Consider the following 24,590-nt stretch of genomic DNA (forward strand, 5'->3'; position numbering starts at 1 on the left):
CCTGGATCATGGAGGGGTGGCAGGGTAGTGCCCTGCACCTGCTGAGAGAAAGAGCGAACCACATCAGCCAGACCCTGGCAGTAGTCCAACACCATATAATCTGTAATGTTTACAAGTGCTTTTGCTGGAACTGCTGGCAATCTCATTGCTCCGCCCATGAGGATCTCGTGGGGTGATAGCCCTGTTTTCCTGTCAGGTGTATTTCTCATCGACATCAACACCAAAGGCAATGCATCTGGCCATTTCAGATTCGTGGCTGCACACATCTTAGCAATTCTGGATTTCAAAGTACCATTCATCTGTTCCACTAGTCCTGATGCTTCAGGGCAGTAGCTACAATGCAACTTCTGCTCAATGTATAGTGCTGCACATAAGAGTTTAATCACCTCGTTATTGAAGTGTGTTCCCCTATCTGATTCTAAAGAGATCGGAAACCCAAAACGTGGTATCAACTCCCTGAGCAACAATTTTGCTACGTTGAGACTGTCATTCCTTCTTGTGGGGTATGCTTCAGTCCAGTGACTAAAAATGCACACAATCACCAACACATACTTCAAATCTCCACATGTAGGCATCTCAATGAAATCCAATTGCATTCTGCTGAATGGACTTTCTGCTCTTCCAATGTGGCTCAAATTCACCACTGTCCCTTTTCCCACATTTAACTGCTGACAGATTATACAGCAATGACATACTGCCTCTGCTGCCTGCCTAAACTTAGGCTTGAACCTGTCAATCTTGAACAACCGAACCTTGCATCCCTCCCAAAGTATGCTTGCCCATGATAATAATACCTGGCCATTTGCGACAATAAACTATTTGGCAGGACCATCTGACCTTCCTCAGAAACCCATATTTCATCAGGCCTTTGAACACAGTTTAGTTTAGACCAAAGTCGTTTCTCCTCTTTGTCAACATTATTTTGCAGTGTTTTCAAATCTTCCAAACTATCTATCACTTTCAATTCAAAACTTGTGCATGTATTATCTTCTTCTGACCTCAGTTCCCACTTGTCTTTGAACGATATACAGTTCAATGCGCAAAACCTTGCGACTTGAACCGCATATCCATTTCCTAGTGAGATGTAGTCTTGTGACTTGAGATGTGCGCTGCATTTCACCACGGCAATTTCTTCAGGTAACTGTACTGCATACAGCAAATTCCTTTATTCTGTCGCCATTTCTTACTAGTGTACAGGTAGAGGTTAGGAAACCTCTTTGCGACCACAACTGACCAAAATCATGGACAATTCCAAATCCATATTGGCTATCTCTGTAGATGGTAACTCTCAGTCTTGCAGAAACATAGCATGCTCCAGTAAGAGCAACCAATTCTGCTACTTGTGCAGAATATACACCTCAAAGCCAAGAAGCTTCTACAGTACCTGTGATTGTGCACACAGCATATCCTGCTCTTAATGTTACTGTACCATTCCTGAGACATGAGCCATCAACAAAGACAATTTGGTCATTTTCTTCCAATCGGGTATCAGGTCTGGGTTTCGTGCATAATTCAGTCACCTCAAGACAATCATGCTCGATGTCTTCTTCCTTTTCAATTTCAACAGTACCACTTGGAAGTAATGTTGCCGGGTTCAGCACTGTATATCTTTTCAATGTTACATTTGGAGCACCTAGAATGCTCGTCTCATACCTTGTCAGTCTGGCACCAGTCAAATACTGTGTTTTCGTCCTTGTCAGTAGGATCCCAACACAGTGAGGTACCATTACCGTCAAAGGGTATCCTATCACTACTCCCTCACATTGTGAAAGGCTTTGACCAACTGCAGCAACTGCATGCAAACAATCTGGTAAGGCTGCTGCAACTGGGTCCAAGGTAGCAGAAAAATAGGCTACTGGGCGATAAGCACCTCCATGGGCATGTGTCAAGACAGACAAAGAACAAGCATCACGTTCATAACAAAACAATATGAATGGCTTCATGTAATCAGGCATTCCCAACGCTGGAGCCCTGCACAAACTCTCAACTCAGTGAACGCCTTCATCTGATCCTGATCTAAGGTAAAGGGATCTGCAACATCCTTATGTGTCAACTGCTGCAATAGTTTGTCAATCTCAGCAAAATTTGGAATCCATTGACGACAATAACCTACCATTTCCAGAAACTTTCCGACATCTCTCTGTGAAGTCGGAGGACTTCTTTGCAATATCATTGTAATAATTTCTCTGGAAATTCTCCTTGACCCCTTCTCAATTTGGTGTCTCAAATATTTCACTGACGTCTGACAGTACTGCAATTTCAAAGGTGACACTTTATGCCCAAATTTTCCCATGCTATTTAACAGGGCAATCGAGTCATACTTACACTTGTCCCTTGTTTTAGATGCAATCAGTAAGTCGTCAATGTATTGCACCAGAGTCGATTGGTACGGTAGTTCCCATGACTCCAGATTCTTTTTCAAGATCTGATTGAACAAGGACGTTGACTCCGTGTACCCTTGAGGAAGCCTGCACCAGCTGTAGACTCTGTCTAGGAATTTGAAACTAAAAAGAAACTGACTATCCCCATGAAGAGGCACAGAAAAGAAAGCTTGTGACAAATCAACCACTGTGAACCATTCTGCATCACATGAAATCTGAAACAATATTACCGCTGGGTTTGGCACCACAGGGCAACACTTGACCACCATGTTGTTCACTTTTCGTAAATCTTGCACAATTCGTACTTTCCCACAAGGCTTCTTCAAGCCCATTGTCGGTGAATTACATGGACTGCTCAACACTTCCTTCAAAACGCCTTGTTTCAGAAAATCTCCAATTATCTGTGCCACTTTCATCAGAACGCCTTGTACCATGTTATACTGTGAAAGCTGCGGGAACACTACATTTGGCTTCAAAGTGATCTTAATCGGCTCCACTACCTTAATCAAGCCCACTTCTTTACCTGTCAGGTCCCACACATTTTCCTGCACTGTTCCCTGTAAGTTTGCAAGTAATTCTTTCACCGTAAACATCCGGAACAATTCAATCAACGGGTACTCTTCATTAGTGGTTTCATTCTTAGTTTCAGGAGCTTGTTCTTCCTTGTCATCTCTATTCGTTTGAACCTCCATTCCAGCAGTTGAACAATTAATCGAACATCTAGTCTTGCACAACAAGTCCCTTCCCAGTAGAGATACTGGACTTGAGTCACAGACTACAAATTTATGCAGTCCCTGGAAGTTGCCAATCTCAACCTGTACTTGATCTGTGATCGGATTTATCAACTGTCTATTCGCTACTCCTGCAACCTGAACTGTCCTGCCTGAAAGAGGTAAGTTCGGACCTTCTGCACTTCTTACTGTAGAGTGCGTAGCTCCTGTGTCCACTAGAAATGAGACCCTATGACCCATCACCTTTCCTTTCACAAAAGGTCCTCTCTGATCTACCTCTAGGGATGCTGCAAGCATGCATGGCTCCTCATCCAAACTCTCACACATCCATTCATCGTTTATTTCATTCTCACTATGTAATGGGAATTGGTGCACTGTGTCACTACTTCTGTCTTGTCTCTGACCTGTGACCTGCTGAGTAAGCATCATCTGTTGCTGCTCCATCTGGGCTTGAGGTATCTGCATTTGCTGTCTAGGTACCATAGGAACCTGCTGCTGCATTGGTTGCAACCGTGTCATTTGTGCATGTGGCATTTGCATATGCTGCATGGGTTGAAAACTCTGCACTTGATTCATATTATTCTGGAAATTTAGATGAAGTCCTCTCATTCTAGGAACTTTTACAGTTTGAAATGTATTGACATCACCACTTTGCTGAACAACACTATTCTGCACCATCATCGGACACTTCCGTTTCCAATGTCCCATGTTTCCGCAAAGATGACATGGCAACATCTTTTTCATCCCTTCCACATCATTTTAAACCACTATGGTATTCAAATCTGGACCACGATTCATATTAGCTCCACGACCTCTGCCTCTCACCTGGGGTTGGAACATAACAGTTCCCTGCGGCTGCGGCATCTGCTGAACTAAGGCTCCCTGCACTCCTGTCTGAGCTGCCTTGATTTGCATCACCATTGTTTTCCCCTTCAACTTTTTCTGCTTCAACTCAATCTTGCCATTACAGTATTTCGCATACTGCAACACCTCATCGGTTTTGGTTGCCAGCAAATCAAATGACTCTTAATCATCTGACCTATTTCAGGTATTAATCATTCCAAAAATCTGAACACAAAGTGTAGCATGTCTTTCGGCTCAATCTCTTCCTTGCCACTGTACTCCTTGAACGCTTTTAGCAACCTCTCATAGTATGCATGTATTGACTCTTTTACCTCCCTGCACTGTCCTATCAATTCTCTGCCAGTCAATATTTTTAGGCGAGATTCTTATCTTCAGGAACTCAATCACCTTATAATAATGTTTCATCACTTCAGGTGATGGTGCACCTGTAACTCTATCTCTTTCCGGTTCACTCGATGGCCAATCTACTGCTCTCTTACACTCAACCCACAAATCAGCTGGCACTACTATCTCCAACAGAGTATTCAGGTCTTCCCACAGACATTTTGAAAGTTTCACAAATCTATCTGTCTGCTGGTACCATTCAACCGGTTTCTCCCTCAGCTTTGGATAATCATTTGTGAATGACAAAATATTACTCCTGTGCCACGGAACATGAACAAATTGCCCCCTGGAATTTCCCTAATTGGTAGGATTTTTACTGGATCCTTTTCTTTCTGAACACTTTCAGACCCTTCCTGTGAATCCCGTTTCCGTTTATCCTTCTTCTTTTCCCATCTGCCTTCCCACTTCTCTAACGTTCCCCAGATCTGAGCACTCTGCAATAGTTCTTTAAGATGTGCTTTCATCCCAGCTGACCTCATGTGTTGAAAGTCTTTTGCCTCAAAATCTAACCTGTAGCTTCTTTTCAAATGCTTTGTTTTCTCAATTTCTATGTCATGGAGCTCTGCTAAGTCTGCCAATTTCTGATGTATCTTGCCCACTTCTTTCGTGATTCTCGGACACAAGTATCTCAGCTCTTCTTCAGAATAGGATTCTAACCTATTCACTCCCATTGATCCCTCAACCAGTTCAGTCAATTCTGTAGCCAGCCTTACGCGATCAATTTGCTCTTCACCCTTGGACGTGTTTCGTGGGTTATTCAGACTATCTAACCCCTCATTTAACTACTGTGCTGCCAATCCCTGTAATGAAATACTACTTGGGTTCGGCAATGGCACCTGTTGTACCACTGTAACTGGAGTTTGCGGTTTCAAAAGCTTCAAGCTCTGACTTACACTCAGGCCATTTACAGCATCTGGAAGTGCAACAAGGAGACTAAGGTCCATTAATGGCCTAGATCCATCAAAGTTCTGACCCATAGATGAAACCACCTGCACATGCTCTCTCGCCCCCTCCTCCCGAGATTTTATGACATTTTACCCTGTTCTCCTGCCAATCTGCTTCTTTTGTGCAAATAATAATACAGAGAACAGTAATCAGCAGCGTTATTACCTCTTGTGCATCTCTGACAACTGCATTTTGTGGAAGGGCTACTCCCATGCTCTGATTCACAAATGGTGTCACATCTGACTGTGTCCCTGTCATCGGTGTGAACTTCGGCAAACCCTGTGCCTGTGCCACAGGCATCAACATTGGATTCGGCTCGGTCTGAACTAACATCGCCCTCGGAACCACGTGCTCCACAGGCCCCACTAAGTTTGAGGTTGTCTCGAGTATCGGTATCTCTGGATAAATTCTCTGTACCGGTGGTGGGTGCATATGCACCTGAACCACCGAAGTAGTCACTGCATTCGGAGTACTCTGCACTACCCCTTGCACCTGTCCATTATCTGCTTGCATTGATCCCGCTGTCCCCGACACTTGAGCTGGGGCAGTTGGAGCAGAACTAGTACTTGGACCCCCCTCATGCATCGCATATGGTGTAGGTCGTTCTCTCAACACATAAGTAATAAGATCTTCAACATCTGAATTTTCCTCTTCTACATAGGTCTTTTTCTTTTTCTTACCCCCTGACGAACTCTTATCACTCTTGCTAGTTTCCTCCTTCCCTTCTGACTCATCTTCCTCTGTGATAGCAGGAAACAACTTAACAACCTGCAATGTCTCAGTTCTCCACCTTTTCTGTTCGCAATCCCATCTTGCCTCAGCTAAAGACTTCTCTACCTTCCTTATTCTTCTCTGGAATTTGATTTCTTGTTGCTGTCTCACTATGAGCTCCCCAACTGCCAATGCCTCAGACTGTGCTGGTCTTGGAAGAGGCTTTGTCTCATACAGTGCCATTCACAACTGATCCAAAATTCTCAAATTAAACGTTCCATGCTCTGGAAATGCTAAAGCTTCCTGTTCCTCAGTCAATTTGCACCACTGTTTTAACCAAAGACACGGCGCCACACCTCGCTCTTCCATCATAATATATGCCGGAGAATTTTCCGGTGGGGTAGGCTCCCCCACTACCGTCTTAATGTATGTATCACCCTTCATGGCACTCCTGAACGCTTTGAAAAACTTCATCTTTCTCTGTTGTTTTTGTTCGATCAATAAGGAAATGACTTTTACTCCAGGATTCCCTTCAGCCGCTTTCTCAACCAATTGTTTCTCATGGACGGCTGCCAATCCTCTCACGACTCTTCTTTCTAACCAGCCTATCCCAGCGAGGCTCACTCTCACGTCACACTTGCACACTGCAGCTGACAAAGTCTTGCAGCTCGTCCTCCTATTCTTCTGATTCACACAAAACTAATGCAAATTATTGCAAGAAGTTAACCAAAAACCAATAACCAAAACAAATCAGCTGGTTTTCTACAGGAAGGTACACAATCGCTTCAGAGACCTTACGGATTTTCACTGATGGCCCTTTTGCCTATGCAGCTATTCCTCTTTCTCAGTCTCCCACATTTGCAAGAAAAATTCATCCCGCAAATTTTACTCTCAACTGATCAATGGGTCTGTCCTCGTGCACATAGGACTCGCCAAATCTCCGTCGAAAATTTCTCTTAATCGCTTAACTTACACGTGACTTGTTGACCACGCCCGATCAACCTACTAAACTAGACAGATTACAACATAAAACCAAGTCTCTCCTACACTTGTCAATATACTCCGGAGTCTTAGACCACACAGGGTTCGTACATCACCAACAAACATGTGGACACTTTTTGAGCACAAAGCGCGACACACATATGAAGTTCGACTACTTCCCTACTTTCATACTGCGGAGTACGCACACTCCTACTAAACCTCAACTGGAGTACACAGACTCCCTACTTCCCTCACATACATTACAATTCACCTGTGATTTGCATAAGCCTTTGCAAGCACAACCTACCACTTTTACACTATCACAAAGACGCAGAGAACATACTCAACTCTACTTGCAGGATCCAGGACCTGGGAAAGTCATTTCTGGACTTAAGTGGACATCATCTTTGCTACAATTGCCATTTCAAAAAACAAAATTCAAATCTCATAAAAATGAATAACTAACCCTAATTTAAACTACCACCATAACCATCGGTCACCACATAACTAGTTCTCCAAGGAAACTAACCATCAAGCTGGTACCAAAAACTGCTAGCCTGCATGGTCCTTAGTAAGTAAACTTACAAGGGAACGTCTATAGGTCGATGAACCTTTTAATTCGCATGGAGTATCCTAGCTACGGTGTAACCAATGTGCATGAAAAATCAATACACAAACTAATAACCAATAAACAAAACATAAGTCAACAATTATGAAAACCACTATTGAATATACGTTTTAACAATTTTATTTCCCTATTAGTTATAATACTAAGTCATCAGGTTAATCTAAACTTTATTCAAATCCACTCAAGATTAATTAATTAGTGACCACCAATAACATAACCTAATCAGAACTTGAGAAAACATGCGTTCTAATGCCTCAACATAAGCCAATAATGATGAGTATGTTAACATGAGTAGCAGAGTTCAGCAAATCAGTCCGTCAATCGTCACCATATATGTCAACGTCTCAGAATAAGAACCCTACCTAACCCAAATTAGCATTAGCATGTGGGACTTCATGCGAAAACAGTTTAGAACATGAATTTGGAAAAACATCTAACTCGGAGAAAAACTATAAAACAGCGCAGTTGGTACCTAGAAAGAAAAGGCACAAAAAGTCAATCACATTGTCATAGCTACCTATCCACAGTATGGATCAGTAACAAAGTCAGTCTTCATCTTCAGCTCATCAATCAATCAGCATCAGATCAGGCTCTCAAGAGCTTGAGCCCAATGACAGAATCTCAAATCTCTTCTCCCCAATATCAAAGGTCTTTTCCAATGTCTGCCCCTAACAACTGAACTCTCTCCTTCTGTCACGTCATTATATCAAAGTCACCCAGAATATCCCCCAATTCCTAATTGGTCAATTAGTCACCAGTTATGAGGCTACCCAATACTTCAAATCTTTGAATTCTAGTATTACATGGTTCTCAAGGTGTTGATTGGTTCACTGTACGATGTTCTCATCATCCAGCTCGTCAGATATCAAAAATGTTGCATCTTCTCCTTCAGTCAGTGTCTCCATTGTTCGAGTCCTGGGAAAGTACATCTAGCCTGCTTTACACAGTCCTTGTTACATTAATGATTCCAGCATCTCCTGTCCGTCGGTTCACGCATAGGATTTTGCTGAGCAGATTTTTCATTAAACAATAAGCAGTTCAGGGTCTGTTCAGCACATTAGCTTCTCTACATTGCGCTAGTAATTCAGCTTCTGCATGAGGCCTGGCAAAACTAGACCACAACTTCGGCTAAGTTAACTCTACAATTTAATGCAAAACATATGTTATACATGTCAATGTGACATACTATTACATTATTTTAATACATTTTCTAGATTTCATACATGGTATTCATTTTATTAGTACATTTGTGAATCTTGGTGACCACTCTCAGAGGGTACATTTTCAAATGTGCACACTATTTTTCTACATTATTTTTCTTTACACATTATTATTATTATTCAAAATGCGTAATCACTTATTAATATCTCTAGTTAACATTTTGGCTTCGACAATAGATAGATGACAAATGCCACAGGTGCACTAACAGTTATTAACAAAATGATGCTTGCAGTGAGAGAGATCATAATTCAAAACCAGCATGCTTTAGACAAGGTTTTTGCAAAGGAAAGCAAGCAGAGTTTGCAGGATAATGCATGCTAGAGAATGCTGTGCATACATACCCATACTGCCAACATCAGTAACATCACATATGAACTAACGGAACTAGAAGAAACAGGTGCCTGAGAAGGAATGTGGTTTGTTTTTGGTTCTAAACGGAAGGATCTGCCAAAAGAATGTGGAGAAATACTAAAACTGCTTTTGACCCCGCTGTTGGTCATACCAGTCGGTGCAGCATACCTGCTTCTTTTTCCAAAATGCTGTGGAAGTATGTAAACAAATAGAAAATTGAACTATGGACAAGGAATTAATCTGTCAGCAAAGAGCAGAAGAATGAGAAAGACAGAGGGTGTAAAACTAGAGAAAATGTAAAGTGGTGCTTATAAACAGGTGAAGAAATTTCAAGGATCCAAGCAAAAGAGTCTAAAGCTAATGATGACTGTCCTGTGACAACCTAAATGAAAAGTGTGATGATTGTGAATCATCAGAGAGGGTTTGAGGACACTAATTTGTAGAAGTTAATAGCCAGAACTGAGGACACCGTGCTTGAAGTGAACTAGGCTAACTTCTGGTCTGTTGTCTAGCTTTAATGTCACAATGTGCAACACTGCATTGTATTTCATTCTCTGCTAGAAAAAAAAAACTACTAGGCTCCATAGTCTGAAACATATGTAATTTTCTCAAGACTGAGATTAGCTGTATGTTGGACCTGTCCATCTCTGCAGGGTCACATCTGAACTTTTTGCCTTCACTCCTCCTGTTTCCTGAACCCGTTTTTGTTGGGTCTTAGGACTCTGTGCACTTTACCACTGCTAACCAGTGATAAAGTGCCTGTGCTCAGTCCTTTAAACATTATAAAATTGGCTTACACCCAATTGCACATTTAATTTATTTGTACGACCCTAGTAAAGTGGTACCATAGGTACCCAGGGTATGTGAAATAAATGCTAATAATGGGTACACTGCACCTATTGTGCCACTCACTTAAGTAACCCTGGTAAATATATCTCAGGCCTGCCACTGCAGCCTGTGCATGTGGTTTTGACATTTCGACTTGGCAAAATAACCCATTTGTCAGTCCTAAACCTTCCATTTTAATACATATAAGTCACCACAGCGTAGGCCCTTAACATCCCATAGCTCAGGATGCACTGAATTTAAAAAGTTGGACATGTACTTTTATGCTTTACATCCCCTGGTAGTTAAAAACTCTCAAATAATATTCACTTTTGCAAGGCCTACCTATTCCTATCTATAGGATAATATTGGGATGCTCTATAACATTTAATTAAGGGATAACCTTTGTGTGGGAGCAGGTAGGATTATTCTGTTTGGTGCCCGATGAATTGTAATTTAAAACCTCTTTTAATGGTAAAGTTGTATTTTAAGTCACAATTTCTAAAACACCACTTTTAGAAAGTTGGCATTTTTTTGCTTCATAGCAGGGAAGCATGAAATTCCAAACACCTTTGTGGGAATCAAAACTCCAGAAGCTTCTCCCATTTCAATGATGGCACCATAAAAGTAGGACCCTCAGACCCACTCTTCAGATCACTTCTGAGCCTGTGGAACACTCAAAAGAAGGACTACTCTACAGACCTGTTGCAGGAAGGACTGCCCTGATGCCCTGCTGAAAGAAGGAATGCCATGCAGGCCTGCTGCCTGAGGAAGTAACACTGGACCTGCTCCTTGAAAAGAGAATCAACAGAGTGATTCCAAAGGCTAGCTGGCTGGAATCCTGTTCCGAGCTACAGGAAAATACGACCTGTTCTACATCTGCCCAACTACCCAGATTCATCTGGATCTTTCTGTGCCCCTTTGCTGGTCTATGCTGGAGTAAATCCTTATCCCCAAGAGGTGCCCCCAAGTCCTGGATCCTTCTTGGACTTCACAGTGTACTCCTCCTGGCTGCCCAGCTACGGCTTCCCTCAGAACCGACACATCATGATGCATGATGCCGGACCTTGCAGCCCCTGATCAGAGGTCTCATCTGAAATGATGCAGCATGATACAACTCGATGCATGACCTCACACAGCAGCCCTTGCAGCTCCTCATCATAACTCATACGGAGCGACGCAGTGCCCAGCATCAAGGACACAAGGTACAATTCTCAGTGAGACTAACCTGGGCCCCATATGTATCTAGCCCATGCTACATCAAGGTCAGCTTGAACTTGTGATCTTGTCCCGGTCCGACATGACCGGTGCGACCAGATAGTCACAATCAGCGCTTTGTGCTTTCAGGTGCTATACTTACCTTAAAACATTGAAATTGCATAACTCCAGTTCTACTGATTGTATTTTTGTAGTTGGTGCCATTCAGTGCCCATTAATGTATTAGATTCTACTCTATTTTACTAAATTGGTGTGGAGTTGTTTGTGTTGTGCTTTCACTTTATTGCTTTCTATGTACTGCATAAATACTTTATATTTTGCCTCTCAGTTAATCCTGACTGATTTTGTGCCAAGTTACCAGGGGGTTAGGCACAGGTTAATTTAGAGACTTTTGTGGTTCACCCTGACAGATATTGTGGTAGTTGCTTGAGAAGGGTTCACACCCCTTCCACAACCAACAACCCAATTCCTCGCAGTGTGTCAGACAGAATAGCATACTATGTAACCATTGTGACCCCATGTGCATGATGCTGTGAACACAAAATCATGTGTAGTGTAATAGTGAGAAAATATGAGAATGCAGTCTGTTGCAAACTTCTCTCTTTGCTTGTTTTCTATTGGTTAGGAGCCTGAAAACCATGCACTAATGTAGAGATTGTATGACCCTTTTGTCTAAAATCGTATATAAGAGTGCACATTAATGCTGTAAAGGAGTTCTATCCCTCATTCCTAGAAGGCAACTCTCTGTCAGGTTTGTCTCTGTAATCTCTGTAATTCATGATTTTCTGTAATTGTGGGTTAGCACTCTGATTGAATTTATTTTTGACTAACTGCAATTTGTACCTTTGTACTTTGAATATTTTGAAGAAAACCTTAAACTTGAGGCTTCTGTGTCTGTACTTTTTGAGACTCCATTATGAAGAAAGGTTTGAGTTCACACATCACCTTTGCCAGTGGTCCACTAGATCCTTTTGGCATGTACACTGTACTTTCTGACTCAGCCTCACAAGCTCAATTTCAAATTGACATCCTTTATTTTTGTTATTGCTGAAGCCAAGCTGAAAATATTGCACTGTCACTCACAAAAGACAGCATATATGCAGCTGATATAAGCATCAATGTTCACAGTGGTACAGAGAAAGGGTTGACATGCTCAGGTTTGTAGGTTCCAGCATGAGCTATTAGACCTTCAGTGCCACCTTGGGCTGTCAGCTACATACACTGCAGCCTTCTCTAACTGAAAGGAATCTGGAATAATTAGGGGAAGGCTTCTGCATCATAAACAGTTTCTGGGGCAGCAGGGGTCGCAGAGACAAGGCCAGGGGTTGCATTTATGGTTGACACTAGCTAGTTGATGGAGGGAGCCCTGGCTCCCTGTTAACTGATAGGGTAAAGGTTCTCAGGGTCAACAATACCCACGTTTTCAGAAGTTTGTGTTTTCCCTACTGCAAACAACCCCCCAGTGCATCTTATTCTTAAAATCCAAGACAGAGAAACCCCTTTTCTTTTGTGCCCGCTTAGGGAGTGCCCAGGGAAATAAGTTCTCCTCTTCTTTGTGGTCACACAAAACTGTCTCTAGGGGTAACTTCCCTCCAACTTGGTTTGGAACCAGCCAGGCTGTGGGAACAAGGGTTTACCTTCCCCAGGTCTATCCTTACATATAAGGTGCACCGTCACTCAAAGTGGCAACTTTTAATGAAGACAACTTCCTTCTTTGTAAGTGTGTCTTTGGGCACTGGGAGGACTAAACTCTGGTCTCTTTACAGGACTGGAACTTCAATCAAGTGCAATAAAAATAAGCTTTGGCAAGGTCAGTAGGTCTTACCTTTGCAATCTTTTTGGCAATTTTGAACAGCATTGGTAAAATGCAAGCAGTGCTTTTTGCTGATACTATTTAGTATTAGCAAAAAAAGTGCAATGATGCAGCTGCTGTTTGTGGTCACATCAATCTGTTGTGAAGCATGTGCATTACCATTCATGCCAGCTCCTACAGAATGAAATAGGCAACATTTCCTTTTCTTTTTATTGACTGGTCTAAGATGGTAGTGGCAGCACTTAAATTGGTAAATTTGAAACCAAATTGTAAGTGCGCTAAAGCACTTTTGTGTTTAGCCCACAGCAACTTGCTGGCTGGCCTGCCCACAAAAATATATATTTAATGAGTGGGGATGGGGGTAATAGAAGGGGAGCAACAGGAGGTTGATGGGGCACAAGGCAGAGAGCAACACAAGAGGTTCAGGGGGCAGGGGAAGAAGTCTGCAGGGGAGAGAGCAAGCAGCCATGAGGGAGAGAGCAAACACAGAGTGGGGGTGGGTATTTGGGAGTAGCGGAGAAAAAAAACAAAAGGACGAGATTTGGAAAAGACGTGCATTCTCACAGAGTGCTTTGACAAAAAGAAAAAAGTAGTTTCTTGAAAGTGAGACTGGAAGGACACATGTCAACCAGTCATCTGGATGGTAAAGAGGGTATGCTCCAGGGGAAGGAGAAACACAAGATGGACAAGAAAAGCCATCAAATAATAAGCAAGCAAATGAGTCTGACAATAAAGCCAACGAATGATAAGCAGTGGGCTGGACTCAACCCCCTGTAAAATCTTCTAAAAGCTCAATGGGTCTTTTGCATCTAGGCTTGACCTACAAATGGCATTTCAAAAATATAAATGCTGAGATAGAAATCTGGTGTCCCTCGTCGGCCCCCATCCCTGTACTTGGTGAGATTCACAAATGTAATATTTGAGTTGTTAAGATTAATGTGGAAAGAAATTGGTGAATCTTTGATGCCATTTTTAGTGCATCTATCGCAGCATAAAAATAATCTTGAGTTGCATTGCAGATGCCCCACAAAGTTTGCATCCATGATGTAACCAGAGATTAGTACATCGAGCCCTATATTCGCTAAAGTGGGCCCAGCATTTCTAAGCATTATGAAATGCGTACCATAGAATTGTCCAGTATACCACCTGCCATTTCGATGTCAGAAGAAAACCTCATTTGTGGTACACAGTTATTCAGTATTTAAATACATTACTTAGACACTGAAGGTATTACCCTCCTCCACAACCCAAGATCCCTTCTGATATTGAGAACTTTGTAAGTGAAGAATAGAGGGGTTTTGTTTTGCAAATGTATTACCAGTGCCAAAAGCAAAACCTAAAATTACCTCTTACACGTTTTCATCCAATACCATGCTATGTGCTGAGTCCCATAACATGGTAACCTTACCTCGGTAATCATCATACACAACATGGAGCCACTTCCCATGTAGGACCATAAATGCCGACCCTCCAAATTCAGACAGGAGACTTTTGATTTCAAGGCTATTCTTCAGCCTCCCGATTCCTGCATACAAAACCTATTTCTTCGGCAGACTTCACACTGTTCTTGTGTGACTCAGATTATGTACTGCCAGAAACCTGCTCCTGCAGGCCAGTGCACAACCATTTTGCAATGATCTCTCCCCACGCTTTCTCCTTGGTCCTGACAGGTAAGTTAAAAAAACTAAGCACACTTGCAAGTCCCAAAAATGACAATAGACCTGATTCAAGCCTCAATAGAAGTCAACGGGAGGAATGCTTTCTCTGTGCTCCTGACAGGTAAGTTAAAAAACTTAAGCACACTTGCAAGTCCCAAAGATGACAATAGTCCCGATTCAGGCCTCAAAAGAAGTCAATGGGAAGAATACATTCTCCTGATTATTTTTTAAAAGATTCCCAGTCTCCTCTTAAAAAAAATTGGCATGTATGTATGGGACAAAAACAAAATCCTTCCAACCACAAACCCTACAAGGTGTAGTGTGGTTTTCATGTAGGCAAGAGCTTCAGTGCCACAAATAAGGGGCCTGATTCACAGAGGTAAACTTAGGGGTAAATTTAAGAGCCCCTAGTGCCAATTTAGCGTTGACATAGCATAATTTTTTTATGCTCAGGCGGCGCTAAAGTGGCATCTCCCCCGCGCCATATTTACAAAGTGGCACAATGCATGCATTGCGCCACTTTGTAAACCCTTGCGCCACTTTATGCCTGAGCCAGTATGCAAGTGGGGGTTTCCCCAGTTAGGGGGGGGGAATAAATGGCTCAAGGAAATCTAAGAAATTTCCTTGTGCCATTTTTTTGGACACTTTTAATACCTGCTCAGAACAGGAGCTAAAAGGGGGCTTCTATTATTTAATTATTTATAATGTGCCCCTATGTACTCCGCGCTACATAGCGCAAAAAAAATGACACTGTTGCCCCTTCCCTGCACCATGGTGTGTTGTATTTTAAATACAAACAAACACAAATGATGGACAGAATGCAGAACCAATCAAACATTCACCCCAGTCACAGATCTGAGCTTAATCCATCAATTATTTTGCTCACCATCCCACCCCAGTTTGGACCTAGCCATATGCAAATCAGTCTTGACTCTGTTCCCTATGGGAACAGTCCAGCCCGAACTGCCAGGCCAGGTCCTCCCTGGACTAGAAACAAGCATCCTGGGACCGGATTCAGGGTATTACCCTTTATCAGCCAGGCTAGCTTGAATCCAGTGGCATAGTGAGCCTAGGACCCACGTCTGGGCATACCCAGCGTACTTATGGCGTCAAAAGCAAACAAACACAAGTGATGGATGGAATGCGGAATCAATCTAACATTCACCTCCATTCACAGAACTGGGTTTAATCCATCAATCCTTTTGCTCACCATGCCACCCCAGTTTGGACCCAGCCATATGCAAATCAGTCTTAACCCTGTGCCCCTGGGAAGAGTCCAGCCCGAACTACCAGGCCAGTTCCTCCCTGTGACTGTGGGTGAATGTTTGATTGGTTCCGCATTCCGTCCATCATTTGTGCACACATGGTGGCGGTAGGGGGCGCTCAGGGGCTCAAGAAAAGTGGCACTGCACTGTGTGCAGCTCCACTTTACTTAAATACGCCCCTTAGACTTTTGGTCTAAGTTTAGACCAAATGTCTCAGTTTACCTTTGTGAACTGGGCCTAGGGTTAGTAAGCACCCTGTAAATGCAGCATGTCAATACAATATATTTGCATTCTATTTCTGCTTTCTTGTTTCTGCTTCCAATGAGCGGGTAATAAATAAAACACTGCTTGACCGCAGTCAGTTCCTTGACCACTTGGGGGCACTTTTGTGCTGCAGAAAATTCCATGCAATCCGAAGTTGGACTATTTATTGAATTCATTTAGCCTACACGACAGTGTGCTACATTAACTAAAACTTTAAATGCCAAACAAGAAGGGAAAACTTAAGCGCCACAACTTTTGTCATTAGGGTGCTTAGCAGAACAGAAGGTATCGAAACGTGTTATTGGAACATGGGGGAAAAAAAACACTGCAACCAGCAGCGGAATGAAATATAACATTCTGTTCATCCTGCCACCAATAAGTCAAGCTGTCTCCCAGGAGATTATGCCAAACTATTTGGGATGCAAATGAGGTTAATGAATGCTAAATTACAGACATTCTGAAATAGCAATTAGCGGCAATTGATGAAGGTCTGAGATAGTGGACATATGAATGCAATAAAGCACTTTTGTGCGCTGATAGGCACGGATAGACATTTTCTGTGAAGAACGGTGCTGAATAATGCATTAAAGATACATCACTACTCTTATGCCCATTGATTTTATATGTAATGCACCTTCAGACGAGTGTTTAAAATGTCACCTTCTGTTTGTGTAATAGGTAAAATGAGATTCGATTATTAACACGGATGTTAATCTACCGCAATGCAGCGATCACGGAAGTGACATCATATAGTTTACCCACTGTACCACTCTTGGCCCCTAGATGGTGTCCTGTTTGCTGATGCAGTGTTAGGACGATGGCCAAGGAGTGCTAGCCACAAGCAGTGCTTCCAAATTGGGCTTATTTTTGACAAATTGGTGGCTAGTGTGGTTAAGATTCGTCAGCTTTACCGTTTCTGAGCACTGATTTTTGCTATGTGTTATAAATTGAGTCCCTAGTTGGGGGCAGTGTGTACCCTGTCCAAGTAGGGACCCCAATCCTAGTCAGGGTAAGTCAGATTCGCAATTTTTTTAACCTGTGCTCACCCTCTGATAGCTTGGCGCAGAGTATTAAGGCTTAACTTAGAAGGCAAGGTGTAAAGTATTAAAGACATCACAAAAAAGACTCACAAAAAACCAATCAGTAGAAGTTGAGATATAAATGTTTAAAGATTAAGGCCCATATGGATTAATGCAGTTTTGCAACAAAATCCATACCTCCTTCTAGCGCTATTCCACAGCACGAGCCGGGTGCCATATTTATGGAATGGCACACGGTGGCGCATAGGACAGGCTAGCTGGGGGGGGTGGGTGGATGGACAGAGGGGAAAAGGCATTAGTGGGCCAGGAATGATGCTAGGCTGTATAGGGGCAATAGTTATGCCGCTAACCAGCCTAGCATAATTTCCTGACACACTACCTCCCAAACATGACTCCTGTCTAAGTAAAGGCAGGAGTCATGCCCACCACCCAAATGGCCTGCCCAGGGGACAGTGTCCCTTGGGCATGGCCATCATACCCAGTGCCAGGCCTGGGGCCCCATGTAAGGGGCCACCAATGCACTGAAAAAATAACAAAAATATATACTTTCCTGTACTTACCCAGGAGTGGGCCCCACATCCTATGGCATCCCTCTGGTGTGGGTGGGAGTGTTCCTGGGGCTTGGAGTGGGCATCTGTTGGCCCCTTACATGGTGTTTAGCCAGGGAAATGTGTCCACAGGTCTCCTAACACCTGGTCAGACCCAGGTGTTAAATAATAGTGCTAAGCAGGCTTAGCACCATTATTTGGGTCCGCAAACTCCATGTGAGTAATTTTTGCACTGGAGTATAAAACAGGCGTTAGGGGGTTAGAGCCCTAGTGTGGACAGGAATGAATACCTTCCATCTAATTAGCACAAGGTATTTTGCTGCATCCACAATATGGCGCTAAGCCCTATATTTTGACGTTAGATGGGTCTAGCGACAAAATATAAATATAGAGTTAACTTTGCACTGTTTTAGGGTAAAAAAGAAAATGATGCTAAAACGGCGCAAACAGAGTATAAATATGCCCCTAAATGTGAAGACAGTGATTATACATCTATAACAGTAAAAAGGTTTAAGGAGGTCGCAAGGGACTGGTGCAAATCCAAAATCTAGGCAGACTGTGATGGAAGGTAGGGCACCTTCAGAACCCACGCACCGTCCACTAACCAGTATTCTTTGTTGGAGCAATGCGTCAATGTGTAGGGCATGATACATTAATATTTCTGCAGCACTAGGGTCGATGCATAACCTTTTGAAGTTTGTAGCTGGAGAACCCACTTCGGAGGCCCAGGACTGGAGGGGGGCACCTCAGACAAGGGTAGGACGCACAGGTGGCAGAGTCCAGAAGCACCAGGAGATTTGCAAGCAGTCTTTGATGTCCCTGAGACTGCAGAAGAACAGCAAGCCAGCAAGCCTATGGATACTCTTGGGTTCAAGGATGTACAGAGCAAGAGTCCAGTCCCTCTCACTGCACGACAGAAGCAGCAGGCCAACATAGTAGAGCAATCAGCAAAGTGGCAGCCAGTCCTACAGCACAGCACACAGCAGCAGCAAGCCAACACAGCAATGCAGTTGCAAAGTGGCAGTCCCTCCTGGCAGCACAACAGTCCTTCTTCTTGGCAGTGTCCTTGGTTCCAGTAACGATCTAAGTTGGTGGTGTTTGGGTCCAGAATTTATACTTTGGTGCCGTGGTTCTGGAAGGTGGGAGAAACTTGCAGGCCTTCCTTTGAAATGTACAGATGCTCTGCCTCCCTGGCCTGGCTCCAAGCTGGCTGGAGTGACATTACAGGGTTTTTCAGCCCTAATGTGGGTGGACAGGGCAACTCTATTCAGGTGTAAATGAGGCAGTGCTGTTGTAAAGCCATTTTAGTGGTGTCTTTAGGCACGTTATTTTAGCAAATAGGCCTGCTGCTTGTGCCCTTTAGCCTAGTAACAATTTATTCTATTTCATTACTTTAGAAGCAGCCACATTCATGGTAGTGTTTTATTTTCTTTATCTAGTTGTCCTTTCGCCTAGGAAAGTATTGCATTTCTTAGCATGACATTCTTTCACTCTGATTTCCCCAAGGCTGCAGCGAATTAATATTGTCGGCACCAGAGGTACACTGCATCTCTAACATACACAGAAACATATGTATGTTTATGTGGGAACATTTTCTCAGAACATCAGTTGTTTTATTATAAAAAACATTTCCCTGTCCCATGTACTTTAGAGGGAGGTTCCAGCCAGATGACCACAACCACATGCTGTTTGACTTCATTAGAGCTGCTTGCTGAGACCACTGGTTCCCTGACCCATATGAGGATGGTGTCTCTGTAGATAACAGGTTTCTTCACTACTATCATACTCAGGTATGGGGGATGATGTCTTCCCGGGGGGAATCCAGAAGGGCGGATTAGGGTTTATTCTGCTGTGCTCTAATATAGCTAAGGTAGGATTTGCATATATTGTGCATAGTGACAGTATGGTGGGACTTGATCCTGTGTTTCACTTTTCTTGTCACCATTTTGCTTCTAGTACGCTTCATCATTTTCATTATTGCATTTCATGCCATTTTAGCTAAGATACTGCTGATTCAATAAATCTTATTGAACCATTTTCTGCTTATCTTTGCATGTGTGAGACTCATGTAATTGAGATAAAAGCATGAGATCTGATCCTTCACGATTTCCGTAAGAAGTCATAATGTCATGCGCCCGGTTGCCACAAATCGCCCTGCTCTTGGGCAGAGATGAGGGGCTGCTAGCTGGCCAGAAATGGATTAGGCTGACAGTTGTCACATGATGTGTGATTGCACTCAGTTCCCCACAATTCAGGTGATACTGCCACCCAAATCCAGCAGCCTCATTGGTACAATGAAAGCCAACGTGACATGGCACCACCAACATTTGGTCAGGCACTGATTTTCGGATCCTCCTGAACATCTCTGTCTCACTACGTGCTAAAGGCACCTCTGTACTATAGACGGAGACGTCTATGATATTGAAGGCTTCCTCCTCAGCTAGGTAGGTAGTACCTATTCGATGCTATAGGTTGTTCAAGCTTGAACCCTAAAAGGATCAATCTTCATTTTGGTGTCCTTATCTCTGAACAGGTATATCTACCATGGCAAACCCAGAACGGGTTGTAATTGCAGTAAGCATACGACATCTCTGCACTGCTCATTTGTTAGCAAATTGCCTTACATCCGGGTGGGGGTCCTGTAATATTTGTAGTTGAGGCTCATCCAACCTATAGAACGGAAGCATTCTATTCTTGGGTCAATATTCCAGCATTCGATGGGAATACTAATACATTTCATCATTATACACCTGCTAATATACCTGCCCAATACAGAGCCTGCACATATTTAGAGATACCTCTCTCTTTTCAAGACCATAATATCTGTCTTGATGACACCCTACCCCACATGATACTACACGTTAGGTTAGGTACTCTGAGCAATGATAGTCCTACCTGGCCTTTATTGGCCACATATACACAACATCCTGAAGCAGGCACCTTGGCGGTAGCTGTGGTTCGTTGCTTATACGTTAATCTTACAGCAATGTTGGTACAGTTTGTAATGCAAACATTAAACACTAACCCAGTACATGCTTCCCTGCAATTGTACATGGTAAGGTACCCGCCAAACTGGGAGAAATTCAGTTTTGGTTAGCTCAAAAAATAAAGCACTGGAGGCAGTTTTCCCCATACCGGACCTCTAGATAAACATAGAATTCTCACTGTGTGCTTGTCATTTGGGACAGTTCCCACAGTAAATAACTGCGATACTAAGGGCACAGTATTTTCCATGCTCTAAACTACCGCACAGGGTACTCCAACACTTGCCAATCTTCCAGAAAGGTTAAAACTATTTCAAGATGAATACAGGGCTGCCCGACCCTGGATTTGGGGATGCAATTAATGGGCAATTTTTACACTGTATCCTCAATCATATTAAGCAGTCTTCTAGGGGAAGCAGTTGCACTAGCAGTGTGCATGCAGCTGTGGGACTTTCCTGTACAGGATCAAGAACGCGAGCTGCCAAAGATTATTGCCAGGACTTACTCTAGTATTGGTTGGGATAGTGTGGGAGCCAGACCTACTCAACCACAATTACAGGGTAAACCCAATAAGGATTCTACCAAGCAAGCATCTGAGGGTTCTAAAAACTCTGGGATAAACAAAAACAAACACCTAAAAAAAGAAAGGGGAGAATCTCAGCATTCGAGACCCCTCAAAACCTCTATAATCTTAGAAATAGGGATAATATAAAAACCCCTGATACATATCAATATACTGACACACGCCAATCTTGTTCCTTTAAAGACTCACCGGATAAATGCAGTGAGAGAGGTGGGCAGTCAGAACAGAGAACGGAGTAGGTGAAACCAAGAAAGGAGTAACAACGCTTGTCTGAAGTTTCTGTTAAGAAAGAGAAACTGTCCCAACAAAAACCTCAATTCAAAAAAGAAAAAAGGTGGCAGCGATTTCTATACAAAATGCCACTCAGGATGAGAGCTTTACTGAAGAACAGGAAGTGGGCACTGCCCTTGCTAGACAGTGTGGCAAAGGTCACAATAGTTTGTCAAAATCTTCAAGAGCATCTTGAGGTGAAAGCAACTAACGACTTTTTACAAGTCGAGACTGCAACATGCACGTCTCCACACACGATAGGGTGTATAAATTAAAAATACAATTAGAAGGATACATTGAGGGCACAATAGACGCTATCTTTTGGGATTGTGTATTTACAATTTATGATATTTTGTTGGCTGAAAAAGATTGGCCATCAGAATTTGTCCTAATCTCCCATGTGGGACAGAGGTAACTGAACTCTCTTTCTCTCCCCTTTTTCCAAGAGAGCTCAAGGAGGCTTGCGCTATTGATTGAGCATTGATGCAGGCACCCACATTATATCACAACCATGTAGGGTGGGATATTCTCCCTTCCATATAATACCAATTAAATCTCAATGACAACCTCAACCAAAATATCCAATGAAGCATGAAGCTTGAGCACCCGTGAGGGAAATCCTCACACAGCTAGGGTACAAGGGTGTAACTGAGCTCTGTTTCTCACCAATGAACAACCTGTTGTTCCTCGTAGCTAAACCAGACCATTCTTATAGAATAGTCTTAGACTACAGACATTTAAATAGTCACACACGCACATTTGCCATTCAAAATGCACACAGTACAGCACTTATTAATAATTTAGTGCACAGATATTTCCAATGTTTTTTTCTGCCAAAATATACCACCAGAAAATAGGGATTTAACAAGTTTTTGTGCTTTAGCCTCACAGAGAAAAAACTGCAGACTCCTACAAGGGTAAAAAATAGCCCAGGACTGTTTTCAGCTTGTGCACTTCAATTTTACACAACTTTGACCCTGAGGCACTGTCCTATGTAGATGACATCTACCTTACGGACGATGATCTTGTTCAACATGTAAGACGGGTGAGCCGCATTGTTGTAGGATTTGCCGAATTAGGCTACAAATTTAACTAAAAAAAAAAAAGCCTTCCTTAGTGTCCTATTTTTGGGATACAAACTATCAGAGGAAGGCAAGAGCCTAGCGGCCCAATTTTTAGAAAAATGTGCACTATTGCAACCACCAAACACCATCAAAAAGCTCCAGTCATTGTTGTCTGTGATTCGTATTACTGTGTCCAGTCCTTCAATGAATGCCTGCATTACTGGCGACAGAATGGGTCCAGAGATTCAAAAGGCAACACCATTAAACACAGACTCCTGTGGGGGAAAGTAGTAGATCTGAAAGAAACGCTACCCAATATCCATGTAGTTCATACATTGGGACATCAACGTGTTGGAATACACGTTACAAGCAATACCTTGGCTGATGAAGCTGCCAAGTCAATAGTAGCTATGGCGTCTGTTGCTGCAATTACTAGTTCACGGATGAGGTTGGATGATGAAAGACTGGCTGCTGTGAAAGCTTCGGCTGAAGGCAAGCCCATGCCAAAGGCATATCCTGCCAAATATTCCTGCTGCATATCTCGCCTAAATACTGCCCTAGTGACAATACCAGGGGTGGGTGATCCCCAGCAAAGGTCAAAGACCTGAGTTGATTGAAGCAGCGCATGAGTTGCTTCTGCCCATTCTGGTGTGGTGACTACTATTTCACTATTACAAGCACGTTACTGGTGGCCAGGTATATACAAACAGACCAAGCAGTATGTCCTTTGCTGTGGCATCTGTCAGCAAATAAAAGGGTCCACCATCAAATGCTCACTGCAGACATCCCTCCTAATTTCCAACAAACCTTTACAATGTGTGTACCTGGACCATTGTGGGCCCTTGACCCCTGATGGTGCATACAAGTACACCCTAGTCACTGTTGACTCATGCTCCAGATTTCTATGGGTATGGCCACAACGGTTGGCTGATGATCAAACTGTTATTAAAGATGTGCAAGTCTTCATTGGCACATATGCAGTTGCAGCTTTCCATTTGGACATGGGCCCTGTTTTTGCCTCAAGGGCATTCAGGGACACCATGGCTTCGGTAAGAGTTCAACTGTATTATTTGTCTCCGTATCATCCTGAGGGAAACAGTCTTGTGGAGAGAAGAAACCAGGACTTAAAGCAATCCTTAGCAGCTAGAGTATTGGGTACAGGTCATAGTTAGCTTAATCACCTGTATGGAGTCCAGAGAGCTCTTATTAACTGATACAAAATTGATTTATCCTGATTCCTTTGTTTGCCGGTTGGGTATAGAAGGCTGTGAATATTGGCTAAACTCGATTGATTTGAAAAGTGTGTGGGAAACAAAAAATTGGCAAATAAGGGGAAAGGAAGCTTTATACCAGTTCAAATGATATTTTTAAATAAAACTGTCAACATCAGGACAGTGCGCGCTCTACGGGCGACGTAAATGCAAAAACCCAGTCCTTATGCAAGGGCATATTTCATGCATTGTGTTTCTATGCAGTATGTTACCCTTTTGCATTGCAGAGCTTTTACCTTGAAAGGTCATTAATGCTATTTGTAATACATTGTTCATTTGCAAGGCTTGCTTGCAGGATTACAGGGTGTGGTCCTTATTCTAAGACATTCTAGAAGTCTTTCCTGCAGCATGGTTGGGTGTGGCTCGTGGGCAAGGCTTGGCTCTATATAAGGGTGCCAGCCCAGCTCCGCATGCTCACTATTCAGAGGTCCCGGTGCAGAGCAGCAGCATTTTCCTGAGTTCCTGTCCCAGAGGCCTATCAAGTCATTTCCAGGGTACCCTCATTTATTTGGTGATCCTCAAGCAGGGCGGTAAGGCGGAGGTCGGGTTAGGCCTCCAACTCTGTTTCCAGTGACATTCGAGTTTGGGGC

This window comes from Pleurodeles waltl, chromosome 2_2 (genome assembly GCF_031143425.1).
Source record: "Pleurodeles waltl isolate 20211129_DDA chromosome 2_2, aPleWal1.hap1.20221129, whole genome shotgun sequence".
NCBI classification, from domain to species: Eukaryota; Metazoa; Chordata; class Amphibia; order Caudata; family Salamandridae; genus Pleurodeles; species Pleurodeles waltl.